We start from the raw sequence: 15,000 nt of genomic DNA on the forward strand, positions 1-15,000 counted from the left end.
CTGTGTTTAAGGAGGCGGCCGGTCCTCCCCGTCGTTCCGCCGGCTTGTGTTTAAGGAGGCGGCCGGTCCTCCACTATTCCTTCCTTGGATGGAAAGCATGTAGCACTTTGAAAATTTTCGAGCACTGTGACACTTTGAAAATTTTCGAGAGTTTTTGTACTTAGAAAATTTTTCGCTCTTGCACTTCCAGAGTGCTTTGCGGTAGCTCCTAGGTTCGCTGTCCGAGCATGTGAACACTTTTTGGGGGGGAACACATCGCTAGAGACACCAGCCGCCTGGTTCTCGGGGCCAAAACTTGTGTTCCCCACACTCGTTCTGACTATATTTTGCGATTTGGGGGTAAAGGTAATGAGTACAGTGACTAGGGGGACCAACTCATCGTACTCTGGCGCACCAACAGACCAAAGCTGGTACTGCACTTACCCCTGGTACCCCAACGCCTGGTACCTGACGGGCGAGAGGCTGATTTTTCGCTATTTGCGGCCGACCGAGGGAACCAGACAAAGCGGACACTTTACGGCGCAAGAGCCGTTGGCACTTAGAAATTTTTCGACAAAGTTGGCGCGAGCTCCAGAAGGAGAGGCTGATTTTTCGCTATTTGTGGCCGACCGAGGGAACCAGGCAAAGCGGACACTTTACGGCGCAAGAGCCGTTGGCACTTAGAAATTTTTTGACAAAGTTGGCGCGAGCTCCAGAAGGAGAGGCTGATTTTTCGCTATTTGTGGCCGACCGAGGGAACCAGGCAAAGCGGACACTTTACGGCGCAAGAGCCGTTGGCACTTAGAAATTTTTTGACAAAGTTGGCGCGAGCTCCAGAAGGAGAGGCTGATTTTTCGCTATTTGTGGCCGACCGAGGGAACCAGGCAAAGCGGACACTTTACGGCGCAAGAGCCGTTGGCACTTAGAAAATATTCGCCAAAGTTGGCACGAGCTCCAGAAGGAGAGGCTGATTTTTCGCTATTTGTGGCCGACCGAGGGAACCAGACAAAGCGGACACATTACGGCGCAAGAGCCGTTGGCACTTAGAAAATATTCGCCAAAGTTGGCACGAGCTCCAGAAGGAGAGGCTGATTTTTCGCTATTTGTGGCCGACCGAGGGAACCAGACAAAGCGGACACTTTACGGCGCAAGAGCCGTTGGCACTTGCGCGAGCTCCAGAAGGAGAGGCTGATTTTTCGCTATTTGTGGCCGACCGAGGGAACCAGACAAAGCGGACACTTTACGGCGCAAGAGCCGTTGGCACTTAGAAAATATTCGCCAAAGTTGGCACGAGCTCCAGAAGGAGAGGCTGATTTTTCGCCGTTTGTGGCCGACCGAGGGAACCAGACAAAGCGGACACTTTACGGCGCAAGAGCCGTTGGCACTTAGGCGAGCTCCAGAAGGAGAGGCTGATTTTTCGCTATTTGTGGCCGACCGAGGGAACCAGGCAAAGCGGACACATTACGGCGCAAGAGCCGTTGGCACTTAGAAAATATTCGCCAAAGTTGGCACGAGCTCCAGAAGGAGAGGCTGATTTTTCGCTATTTGTGGCCGACCGAGGGAACCAGGCAAAGCGGACACTTTACGGCGCAAGAGCCGTTGGCACTTAGAAATTTTTTGACAAAGTTGGCGCGAGCTCCAGAAGGAGAGGCTGATTTTTCGCCGTTTGTGGCCGACCGAGGGAACCAGGCAAAGCGGACACATTACGGCGCAAGAGCCGTTGGCACTTAGGCGAGCTCCAGAAGGAGAGGCTGGTTTTTCGCTATTTGTGGCCGACCGAGGGAACCAGGCAAAGCGGACACATTACGGCGCAAGAGCCGTTGGCACTTAGGCGAGCTCCAGAAGGAGAGGCTGATTTTTCGCCGTTTGTGGCCGACCGAGGGAACCAGGCAAAGCGGACACATTACGGCGCAAGAGCCGTTGGCACTTAGGCGAGCTCCAGAAGGAGAGGCTGGTTTTTCGCTATTTGTGGCCGACCGAGGGAACCAGGCAAAGCGGACACATTACGGCGCAAGAGCCGTTGGCACTTAGGCGAGCTCCAGAAGGAGAGGCTGATTTTTCGCCGTTTGTGGCCGACCGAGGGAACCAGGCAAAGCGGACACATTACGGCGCAAGAGCCGTTGGCACTTAGGCGAGCTCCAGAAGGAGAGGCTGATTTTTCGCCGTTCGTGGCCGACCGAGGGAACCAGGCAAAGCGGACACATTACGGCGCAAGAGCCGTTGGCACTTAGAAAATATTCGCCAAAGTTGGCACGAGCTCCAGAATGAGAGGCTGATTTTTCGCCGTTTGTGGCCGACCGAGGGAACCAGGCAAAGCGGACACATTACGGCGCAAGAGCCGTTGGCACTTAGGCGAGCTCCAGAAGGAGAGGCTGATTTTTTCGCTATTTGTGGCCGACCGAGGGAACCAGGCAAAGCGGACACATTACGGCGCAAGAGCCGTTGGCACTTAGAAAATATTCGCCAAAGTTGGCACGAGCTCCAGAAGGAGAGGCTGATTTTTCGCTATTTGTGGCCGACCGAGGGAACCAGGCAAAGCGGACACTTTACGGCGCAAGAGCCGTTGGCACTTAGAAAATATTCGCCAAAGTTGGCACGAGCTCCAGAAGGAGAGGCTGATTTTTCGCCGTTTGTGGCCGACCGAGGGAACCAGACAAAGCGGACACATTACGGCGCAAGAGCCGTTGGCACTTAGGCGAGCTCCAGAAGAGAGGCTGATTTTTCGCTATTTGTGGCCGACCGAGGGAACCAGGCAAAGCGGACACATTACGGCGCAAGAGCCGTTGGCACTTAGAAAATATTCGCCAAAGTTGGCACGAGCTCCAGAAGGAGAGGCTGATTTTTCGCTATTTGTGGCCGACCGAGGGAACCAGGCAAAGCGGACACTTTACGGCGCAAGAGCCGTTGGCACTTAGAAATTTTTTGACAAAGTTGGCGCGAGCTCCAGAAGGAGAGGCTGGTTTTTCGCTATTTGTGGCCGACCGAGGGAACCAGGCAAAGCGGACACATTACGGCGCAAGAGCCGTTGGCACTTAGGCGAGCTCCAGAAGGAGAGGCTGATTTTTCGCCGTTTGTGGCCGACCGAGGGAACCAGGCAAAGCGGACACATTACGGCGCAAGAGCCGTTGGCACTTAGGCGAGCTCCAGAAGGAGAGGCTGGTTTTTCGCTATTTGTGGCCGACCGAGGGAACCAGGCAAAGCGGACACATTACGGCGCAAGAGCCGTTGGCACTTAGGCGAGCTCCAGAAGGAGAGGCTGATTTTTCGCCGTTTGTGGCCGACCGAGGGAACCAGGCAAAGCGGACACATTACGGCGCAAGAGCCGTTGGCACTTAGGCGAGCTCCAGAAGGAGAGGCTGGTTTTTCGCTATTTGTGGCCGACCGAGGGAACCAGGCAAAGCGGACACATTACGGCGCAAGAGCCGTTGGCACTTAGGCGAGCTCCAGAAGGAGAGGCTGATTTTTCGCCGTTTGTGGCCGACCGAGGGAACCAGGCAAAGCGGACACATTACGGCGCAAGAGCCGTTGGCACTTAGGCGAGCTCCAGAAGGAGAGGCTGGTTTTTCGCTATTTGTGGCCGACCGAGGGAACCAGGCAAAGCGGACACATTACGGCGCAAGAGCCGTTGGCACTTAGGCGAGCTCCAGAAGGAGAGGCTGATTTTTCGCCGTTTGTGGCCGACCGAGGGAACCAGGCAAAGCGGACACATTACGGCGCAAGAGCCGTTGGCACTTAGGCGAGCTCCAGAAGGAGAGGCTGGTTTTTCGCTATTTGTGGCCGACCGAGGGAACCAGGCAAAGCGGACACATTACGGCGCAAGAGCCGTTGGCACTTAGGCGAGCTCCAGAAGGAGAGGCTGATTTTTCGCCGTTTGTGGCCGACCGAGGGAACCAGGCAAAGCGGACACATTACGGCGCAAGAGCCGTTGGCACTTAGGCGAGCTCCAGAAGGAGAGGCTGGTTTTTCGCTATTTGTGGCCGACCGAGGGAACCAGGCAAAGCGGACACATTACGGCGCAAGAGCCGTTGGCACTTAGGCGAGCTCCAGAAGGAGAGGCTGATTTTTCGCCGTTTGTGGCCGACCGAGGGAACCAGGCAAAGCGGACACATTACGGCGCAAGAGCCGTTGGCACTTAGGCGAGCTCCAGAAGGAGAGGCTGATTTTTCGCCGTTCGTGGCCGACCGAGGGAACCAGGCAAAGCGGACACATTACGGCGCAAGAGCCGTTGGCACTTAGAAAATATTCGCCAAAGTTGGCACGAGCTCCAGAATGAGAGGCTGATTTTTCGCCGTTTGTGGCCGACCGAGGGAACCAGGCAAAGCGGACACATTACGGCGCAAGAGCCGTTGGCACTTAGGCGAGCTCCAGAAGGAGAGGCTGATTTTTTCGCTATTTGTGGCCGACCGAGGGAACCAGGCAAAGCGGACACATTACGGCGCAAGAGCCGTTGGCACTTAGAAAATATTCGCCAAAGTTGGCACGAGCTCCAGAATGAGAGGCTGATTTTTCGCCGTTTGTGGCCGACCGAGGGAACCAGACAAAGCGGACACATTACGGCGCAAGAGCCGTTGGCACTTAGGCGAGCTCCAGAAGGAGAGGCTGATTTTTCGCTATTTGTGGCCGACCGAGGGAACCAGGCAAAGCGGACACTTTACGGCGCAAGAGCCGTTGGCACTTAGAAAATATTCGCCAAAGTTGGCACGAGCTCCAGAAGGAGAGGCTGATTTTTCGCCGTTTGTGGCCGACCGAGGGAACCAGACAAAGCGGACACATTACGGCGCAAGAGCCGTTGGCACTTAGGCGAGCTCCAGAAGGAGAGGCTGATTTTTCGCTATTTGTGGCCGACCGAGGGAACCAGGCAAAGCGGACACTTTACGGCGCAAGAGCCGTTGGCACTTAGAAAATATTCGCCAAAGTTGGCACGAGCTCCAGAAGGAGAGGCTGATTTTTCGCTATTTGTGGCCGACCGAGGGAACCAGGCAAAGCGGACACTTTACGGCGCAAGAGCCGTTGGCACTTAGAAATTTTTTGACAAAGTTGGCGCGAGCTCCAGAAGGAGAGGCTGGTTTTTCGCTATTTGTGGCCGACCGAGGGAACCAGGCAAAGCGGACACATTACGGCGCAAGAGCCGTTGGCACTTAGGCGAGCTCCAGAAGGAGAGGCTGATTTTTCGCCGTTTGTGGCCGACCGAGGGAACCAGGCAAAGCGGACACATTACGGCGCAAGAGCCGTTGGCACTTAGGCGAGCTCCAGAAGGAGAGGCTGGTTTTTCGCTATTTGTGGCCGACCGAGGGAACCAGGCAAAGCGGACACATTACGGCGCAAGAGCCGTTGGCACTTAGGCGAGCTCCAGAAGGAGAGGCTGATTTTTCGCCGTTTGTGGCCGACCGAGGGAACCAGGCAAAGCGGACACATTACGGCGCAAGAGCCGTTGGCACTTAGGCGAGCTCCAGAAGGAGAGGCTGATTTTTCGCCGTTCGTGGCCGACCGAGGGAACCAGGCAAAGCGGACACATTACGGCGCAAGAGCCGTTGGCACTTAGAAAATATTCGCCAAAGTTGGCACGAGCTCCAGAATGAGAGGCTGATTTTTCGCCGTTTGTGGCCGACCGAGGGAACCAGGCAAAGCGGACACATTACGGCGCAAGAGCCGTTGGCACTTAGGCGAGCTCCAGAAGGAGAGGCTGATTTTTTCGCTATTTGTGGCCGACCGAGGGAACCAGGCAAAGCGGACACATTACGGCGCAAGAGCCGTTGGCACTTAGAAAATATTCGCCAAAGTTGGCACGAGCTCCAGAATGAGAGGCTGATTTTTCGCCGTTTGTGGCCGACCGAGGGAACCAGACAAAGCGGACACATTACGGCGCAAGAGCCGTTGGCACTTAGGCGAGCTCCAGAAGGAGAGGCTGATTTTTCGCTATTTGTGGCCGACCGAGGGAACCAGGCAAAGCGGACACTTTACGGCGCAAGAGCCGTTGGCACTTAGAAAATATTCGCCAAAGTTGGCACGAGCTCCAGAAGGAGAGGCTGATTTTTCGCCGTTTGTGGCCGACCGAGGGAACCAGACAAAGCGGACACATTACGGCGCAAGAGCCGTTGGCACTTAGGCGAGCTCCAGAAGGAGAGGCTGATTTTTCGCTATTTGTGGCCGACCGAGGGAACCAGGCAAAGCGGACACTTTACGGCGCAAGAGCCGTTGGCACTTAGAAAATATTCTGAAATTCTCACCGACCTCCGTGGTGGAGAGGCCGAATTTTCGACATTCGTGGCCGACCGGGGAACCGTCGCCACTCGGACAACTTGTGCGGCAGCCCTCGGTGATTTTAGGACCGCTTTTTCACCCTCGCTGTCCGACCGGAGAACCGTCGTAGCTCGGACAGTTCGTGTGCCAGCATCCGCTGGCACTTAGAAAATTTTAAAAAAGAAAAAAATAGTCTTCTGCATATACGTTCTGACTATATTTTGCGATTAGGGGGTAAAGGTAATGAGTACAGTGACTAGGGGGACCAACTCATCGTACTCTGGCGCACCAACACGCCAAGGTTGGTACTGCACTTAGGCTGATTTTTGCGCTATTCGCGGCCGACCGGGGAACCAGCGCGGAGCGGACACATTACGGCGAATGAGCCGTTGGCACTTAGAAAATTTTTGAGCTTTTTTCGAACTTCCGTGAGGCTGATTTTGCGCTATTCGCGGCTCGACCGGGGAACCAGCGCGGAGCGGACACATTACGGCGAATGAGCCGTTGGCACTTAGAAAATTTTTGAGCTTTTTTCGAACTTCCGTGAGGCTGATTTTGCGCTATTCGCGGCCGACCGGGGAACCAGCGCGGAGCGGACACATTACGGCGAATGAGCCGTTGGCACTTAGAAAATTTTTGAGCTTTTTTCGGACTTCCGTGTGGAGCTTTGGGGCCGTTCCGCCTAACTTTTTATGCCCGATTAGGCTTCCAGGGAGGCGGCTAAGCATTATTGACCAATCATGGAGCTTTTTTCGGACTTCCGTGTGGAGCTTTGGGGCCGTTCCGCCTAACTTTTTATGCCCGATTAGGCTTCCAGGGAGGCGGCTAAGCATTATTGACCAATCATGGAGCTTTTTTGGGACTTCCGTGTGGAGCTTTGGGGCCGTTCCGCCTAACTTTTTATGCCCGATTAGGCTTCCAGGGAGGCGGCTAAGCATTATTGACCAATCATGGAGCTTTTTTGGGACTTCCGTGTGGAGCTTTGGAGCCGTTCCGCCTAACTTTTTATGCCCGATTAGGCTTCCAGGGAGGCGGCTAAGCATTATTGACCAATCATGGAGCTTTTTTGGGACTTCCGTGTGGAGCTTTGGGGCCGTTCCGCCTAGCTTTTTATGCCCGATTAGGCTTCCAGGGAGGCGGCTAAGCATTATTGACCAATCATGGAGCTTTTTTGGGACTTCCGTGTGGAGCTTTGGGGCCGTTCCGCCTAGCTTTTTATGCCCGATTAGGCTTCCAGGGAGGCGGCTAAGCATTATTGACCAATCATGGAGCTTTTTTGGGACTTCCGTGTGGAGCTTTGGGGCCGTTCCGCCTAGCTTTTTATGCCCGATTAGGCTTCCAGGGAGGCGGCTAAGCATTATTGACCAATCATGGAGCTTTTTTGGGACTTCCGTGTGGAGCTTTGGGGCCGTTCCGCCTAGCTTTTTATGCCCGATTAGGCTTCCAGGGAGGCGGCTAAGCATTATTGACCAATCATGGAGCTTTTTTGGGACTTCCGTGTGGAGCTTTGGGGCCGTTCCGCCTAGCTTTTTATGCCCGATTAGGCTTCCAGGGAGGCGGCTAAGCATTATTGACCAATCATGGAGCTTTTTTGGGACTTCCGTGTGGAGCTTTGGGGCCGTTCCGCCTAGCTTTTTATGCCCGATTAGGCTTCCAGGGAGGCGGCTAAGCATTATTGACCAATCATGGAGCTTTTTTGGGACTTCCGTGTGGAGCTTTGGGGCCGTTCCGCCTAGCTTTTTATGCCCGATTAGGCTTCCAGGGAGGCGGCTAAGCATTATTGACCAATCATGGAGCTTTTTTGGTTCCGTGTGGAGCTTTGGGGCCGTTCCGCCTAGCTTTTTATGCCCGATTAGGCTTCCAGGGAGGCGGCTAAGCATTATTGACCAATCATGGAGACTTTTTTGGGACTTCCGTGTGGAGCTTTGGGGCCGTTCCGCCTAGCTTTTTATGCCCGATTAGGCTTCCAGGGAGGCGGCTAAGCATTATTGACCAATCATGGAGCTTTTTTGGGACTTCCGTGTGGAGCTTTGGGGCCGTTCCGCCTAGCTTTTTATGCCCGATTAGGCTTCCAGGGAGGCGGCTAAGCATTATTGACCAATCATGGAGCTTTTTTGGGACTTCCGTGTGGAGCTTTGGGGCCGTTCCGCCTAGCTTTTTATGCCCGATTAGGCTTCCAGGGAGGCGGCTAAGCATTATTGACCAATCATGGAGCTTTTTTGGGACTTCCGTGTGGAGCTTTGGGGCCGTTCCGCCTAGCTTTTTATGCCCGATTAGGCTTCCAGGGAGGCGGCTAAGCATTATTGACCAATCATGGAGCTTTTTTGGGACTTCCGTGTGGAGCTTTGGGGCCGTTCCGCCTAGCTTTTTATGCCCGATTAGGCTTCCAGGGAGGCGGCTAAGCATTATTGACCAATCATGGAGCTTTTTTGGGACTTCCGTGTGGAGCTTTGGGGCCGTTCCGCCTAGCTTTTTATGCCCGATTAGGCTTCCAGGGAGGCGGCTAAGCATTATTGACCAATCATGGAGCTTTTTTGGGACTTCCGTGTGGAGCTTTGGGGCCGTTCCGCCTAGCTTTTTATGCCCGATTAGGCTTCCAGGGAGGCGGCTAAGCATTATTGACCAATCATGGAGCTTTTTTGGGACTTCCGTGTGGAGCTTTGGGGCCGTTCCGCCTAGCTTTTTATGCCCGATTAGGCTTCCAGGGAGGCGGCTAAGCATTATTGACCAATCATGGAGCTTTTTTGGGACTTCCGTGTGGAGCTTTGGGGCCGTTCCGCCTAGCTTTTTATGCCCGATTAGGCTTCCAGGGAGGCGGCTAAGCATTATTGACCAATCATGGAGCTTTTTTGGGACTTCCGTGTGGAGCTTTGGGGCCGTCTCCGCCTAGCTTTTTATGCCCGATTAGGCTTCCAGGGAGGCGGCTAAGCATTATTGACCAATCATGGAGCTTTTTTGGGACTTCCGTGTGGAGCTTTGGGGCCGTTCCGCCTAGCTTTTTATGCCCGATTAGGCTTCCAGGGAGGCGGCTAAGCATTATTGACCAATCATGGAGCTTTTTTGGGACTTCCAGCCGGTGCTTTGGGGCCTTCCCCCTCACTTTCTACGCCCGATTGGGCTTCCAGGGACGCGGCTAAGCATTTTTAACAGAAATGGAGCTTTTTGCGGAGCTCCAGCCGGTGCCACCGGCAGGCCGTGCACGCGGACGAGATGACCGAAAGAAGCTCCAGGAGAGCGGATGGACGCTTTTTAAGCACCGAGGCGGAGATCGCGGAGCTTTAATAGACTTCCAGCGGGCCCAAAGCGGCCAGGCAGACGGCGCAGCGCGACCTGGTACCCTCGCACGGGACGCATCGCCCCCCCCGCGCACAGTTCCAGGGGCCCGGGATGACGTTTCAAAGCTGCCGCTGCAGCTGCGGCGGGGAGTGGCCTCCCTCCGGTGGACACGACGAGTAAATGACACCGGCCGCTGACGCAAACCCACGCCGGACAGGAGAGCTCAAAAGCCGGGTAACATTTCAAGGAAGACCCCCCCTGCGCAGACCTCCACTAGGCCGGGATGACTGTTCAGCTGTGGCGGGGAGTGGCCTCCCTCCGGTCGGCACGACGAGTAAATGACACCGGCCGCTGACGCAAACCCACGCCGGACAGGAGAGCTCAAAAGCCGGGTAACATTTCAAGGAAGACCCCCCCCTGCGCAGACCTCCACCTAGGCCGGGATGACTGTTCAGCTGTGGCGGGGAGTGGCCTCCCTCCGGTCGGCACGACGAGTAAATGACACCGGCCGCTGACGCAAACCCACGCCGGACAGGAGAGCTCAAAAGCCGGGTAACATTTCAAGGAAGACCCCCCCTGCGCAGACCTCCACTAGGCCGGGATGACTGTTCAGCTGTGGCGGGGAGTGGCCTCCCTCCGGTCGGCACGACGAGTAAATGACACCGGCCGCTGACGCAAACCCACGCCGGACAGGAGAGCTCAAAAGCCGGGTAACATTTCAAGGAAGACCCCCCCTGCGCAGACCTCCACTAGGCCGGGATGACTGTTCAGCTGCGGCGGGGAGTGGCCTCCTCCGGTCGGCACGACGAGTAAATGACACCGGCCGCTGACGCAAACCCACGCCGGACAGGAGAGCTCAAAAGCCGGGTAACATTTCAAGGAAGACCCCCCCTGCGCAGACCTCCACTAGGCCGGGATGACTGTTCAGCTGTGGCGGGGAGTGGCCTCCCTCCGGTCGGCACGACGAGTAAATGACACCGGCCGCTGACGCAAACCCACGCCGGACAGGAGAGCTCAAAAGCCGGGTAACATTTCAAGGAAGACCCCCCCTGCGCAGACCTCCACTAGGCCGGGATGACTGTTCAGCTGCGGCGGGGAGTGGCCTCCCTCCGGTCGGCACGACGAGTAAAGCTATTTAGGAAAATCTGAGATAAATATCACTTGCATAATAATTTGGAACACGGTCCCGTGTTCCAAATTATTATGCAAAATGTATTTAGACACCAGCAATCGCACTTAGATTTGTTTCTTTTTTCTTTCTTTTAGCTTCCATAATGTTACCGGGCGCTGACGCAAACCCACGCCCGGCAGGAGAGCTCAAAAGCCGCGGTAACATTTCAAGGAAGCTATTTAGGAAAATCTGAGATAAATATCCTTTGCATAATAATTTGGAACACGGTCCCGTGTTCCAAATTATTATGCAAAATGTATTTAAGTGTCATAAAGATTACATTTTTTGTTTTTCAAGTACTGAAATCACCCTCAGTCATGGTACAGTCCATGGTAGTCTGCCAGGTGAGCGCAATTGTAGTAATTAACAAGTCTATTTAAGTTCCGCGTTTTTAAGCGTTCGGCCATTTCGTTCAACCATGGGGAGGAAAAAGGATCTCTCTGCTGTCGAGAAGCGTGAAATCGTTCGATGCCTTGGACAAGGTATGCAGACATTCGATATTGCACGAAAGCTTAAGCGCGACCATCGAACTTTGAAGAAATTCGTCGCTGATTCGGAGCAAACGCGCGTTCGTGCAGACAAAGGCACGACAAGGAAGGTTTCTGCAAGACAAACAAATCGAATCAAGAGGGCGGCTGCAAGCATGCCACTAAAGACGAGCAAACAAATATTCGACGCTGCTGGTGCCAGTGAAGTCCCACGAACGACGAGGTGCAGGATCCTCCAGAGGCTTGCAGTTGTGCGGAAACCCTCCATTCGGCCACCCCTGAACAACGCGAACAAGCAGAAACGGCTGCAGTGGGCCCAGACTTACATGAAGACAAATTTTCAGACAGTCCTGTTCACCGACGAGTGCCGTGCCACCTTGGATGGGCCAGGTAGGGTTTTTTAAGTTTTTCCTTGCACTTTTGAGAGCTCAGGGGATGCTTTGAGAATAATTGTCAATTTCTGTCAATGTGAAGCCCTTTGAGACTGCTTGTGATTTAGGGCTATACAAATAAACTTGATTTGACTTGACTTTACAGATGGATGGAGTCGTGGATGGTTGGTGGACGGCCACGATAGCCCAACAAGGCTGCGGCGTCAGCAGGGAGGTGGCGGAGTGATGTTTTGGGCCGGAATCATGGGGAGAGAGCTGCTTGGCCCCTTTAGGGTCCCTGAAGGCGTCAAAATTACGTCTGTTAACTACGTGGAATTTCTGACTCAACACTTCTGTCCATGGTACAACAGGAAGAACCGTGCTTTCCGTCAAAAGATCATCTTCATGCATGACAATGCACCGTCTCATGCTGCAAGAAATACGTCAACGTCTTTGGCATCTATGGGAATAAAGGGAGAGAAACTGATGGTGTGGCCCCCATGCTCCCCTGACCTCAATCCTATTGAAAACTTGTGGAGCATCGTCAAGCAGAAAATCTACGAAGGTGGGAGGCAGTTCAATTCCAAAGAGCAGCTCTGGCAGGCTATTCTTAGATCCTGCCAAGAAATTCAACCAGAAACTGTACAAAAACTCACAAGTTCAGTGGATGGAAGAATCGTGAAGCTGCTGTTGAACAAAGGGTCCTATGTTAAAATGTAACTTTGTTTTTTATTGAAATAAAGGGTCCTATGTTAAAATGTAACTTGTTTGTCTTTTCTTTGAAATAGCTTTTGATTTCAGTAAATATGACCTCCTAATGCTGTAAATTCTTAAGATGGGCATTTCAGTTCATAAAAACCTATAAAATGTTATAAAACTCTGTTGTGCGTAATAATGTGGAACAGTGCATTTTAAGTTTTTTATTTTTTAAAAATTCTGTGATCATTCGGAGGTTTGTTCAATAAAATTAGAATTCATCAAAATAATGGTTGATGACTTGAAAATTATGCTGACTCATTTTGCATCGACTATTTAGGAAAATCTGAGATAAATGTCACTTGCATAATAATTTGGAACACGGTGTAAGTGCGATTGCTGGTGTATTTACTCGTCGTGTCCACCGGAGGACGGCAAATCCCCGCCGCAGCTGCAGCGGCAGCGCTTAAATGTCTTCCCGGCCGCCTGGAACTCTGCACGGGGCGTGTTTCGTCCCGCGCAGCGGTACCAGATCGCGCTGCGCCGTCAGCCGAGCCGCGCGCGGTCCGCTGGAAGTCTACACTGTGTTCCAAATTATTATGCAAATTGTATTTATGTGTCATAAAGATTACATTTTTTGTTTTTCAATTAAACTCATGGATGGTATTACGTGTCAGGGCTCTTTGGATCACTGAGATCAATCTCAGACACCGGGGATCATTACCGGCCAGTTGAGCCCAAATTAAGGAAAAACTACTTAAGAATGGTGTTCCACATTATTAAGCAGATAATTTGAAGTTCGCTTTGAGCAGTGGCGGACGCCAACCCACGACCGGTGGGAGAGCTCGGAGGGCGGATGGGCTTTCAAGGAAGCCCCCCAGGCCGGTCCCACTCGCACTTAGAATTTTTTTTTTTTTTGGCTTCCATAATGTACCGGGCGCGGACGCGAAACCCACGCCGGGCAGGAGAGCTCGAAAGGCGGCTAAGCATTCAAGGAAGCACCGTCTGGAGCTTCAGAGCCGTTCCGCCTGACTTTTAACGTAGAGTACCGGGCGCAAACCACTAACTCAAGCCCGGCATGGCAGCTCGAAAGGCGGCTAAGCATTCAAGGAAGCACCGTCTGGAGCTTCAGAGCCGTTCCGCCTGACTTTTAACGTAGAGTACCGGGCGCAAACCACTAACTCAAGCCCGGCATGGCAGCTCGAAAGGCGGCTAAGCATTCAAGGAAGCACCGTCTGGAGCTTCAGAGCCGTTCCGCCTGACTTTTAACGTAGAGTACCGGGCGCAAACCACTAACTCAAGCCCGGCATGGCAGCTCGAAAGGCGGCTAAGCATTCAAGGAAGCACCGTCTGGAGCTTCAGAGCCGTTCCGCCTGACTTTTAACGTAGAGTACCGGGCGCAAACCACTAACTCAAGCCCGGCATGGCAGCTCGAAAGGCGGCTAAGCATTCAAGGAAGCACCGTCTGGAGCTTCAGAGCCGTTCCGCCTGACTTTTAACGTAGAGTACCGGGCGCAAACCACTAACTCAAGCCCGGCATGGCAGCTCGAAAGGCGGCTAAGCATTCAAGGAAGCACCGTCTGGAGCTTCAGAGCCGTTCCGCCTGACTTTTAACGTAGAGTACCGGGCGCAAACCACTAACTCAAGCCCGGCATGGCAGCTCGAAAGGCGGCTAAGCATTCAAGGAAGCACCGTCTGGAGCTTCAGAGCCGTTCCGCCTGACTTTTAACGTAGAGTACCGGGCGCAAACCACTAACTCAAGCCCGGCATGGCAGCTCGAAAGGCGGCTAAGCATTCAAGGAAGCACCGTCTGGAGCTTCAGAGCCGTTCCGCCTGACTTTTAACGTAGAGTACCGGGCGCAAACCACTAACTCAAGCCCGGCATGGCAGCTCGAAAGGCGGCTAAGCATTCAAGGAAGCACCGTCTGGAGCTTCAGAGCCGTTCCGCCTGACTTTTAACGTAGAGTACCGGGCGCAAACCACTAACTCAAGCCCGGCATGGCAGCTCGAAAGGCGGCTAAGCATTCAAGGAAGCACCGTCTGGAGCTTCAGAGCCGTTCCGCCTGACTTTTAACGTAGAGTACCGGGCGCAAACCACTAACTCAAGCCCGGCATGGCAGCTCGAAAGGCGGCTAAGCATTCAAGGAAGCACCGTCTGGAGCTTCAGAGCCGTTCCGCCTGACTTTTAACGTAGAGTACCGGGCGCAAACCACTAACTCAAGCCCGGCATGGCAGCTCGAAAGGCGGCTAAGCATTCAAGGAAGCACCGTCTGGAGCTTCAGAGCCGTTCCGCCTGACTTTTAACGTAGAGTACCGGGCGCAAACCACTAACTCAAGCCCGGCATGGCAGCTCGAAAGGCGGCTAAGCATTCAAGGAAGCACCGTCTGGAGCTTCAGAGCCGTTCCGCCTGACTTTTAACGTAGAGTACCGGGCGCAAACCACTAACTCAAGCCCGGCATGGCAGCTCGAAAGGCGGCTAAGCATTCAAGGAAGCACCGTCTGGAGCTTCAGAGCCGTTCCGCCTGACTTTTAACGTAGAGTACCGGGCGCAAACCACTAACTCAAGCCCGGCATGGCAGCTCGAAAGGCGGCTAAGCATTCAAGGAAGCACCGTCTGGAGCTTCAGAGCCGTTCCGCCTGACTTTTAACGTAGAGTACCGGGCGCAAACCACTAACTCAAGCCCGGCATGGCAGCTCGAAAGGCGGCTAAGCATTCAAGGAAGCGACGCCGGCCGGTCCGCGGGCCAAATAGGGTCCAGTAAAGTACCGGGCGCGGCC

Source organism: Syngnathus typhle, unplaced genomic scaffold (genome assembly GCF_033458585.1).
Source record: "Syngnathus typhle isolate RoL2023-S1 ecotype Sweden unplaced genomic scaffold, RoL_Styp_1.0 HiC_scaffold_327, whole genome shotgun sequence".
In the NCBI taxonomy this organism is placed as follows: Eukaryota; Metazoa; Chordata; class Actinopteri; order Syngnathiformes; family Syngnathidae; genus Syngnathus; species Syngnathus typhle.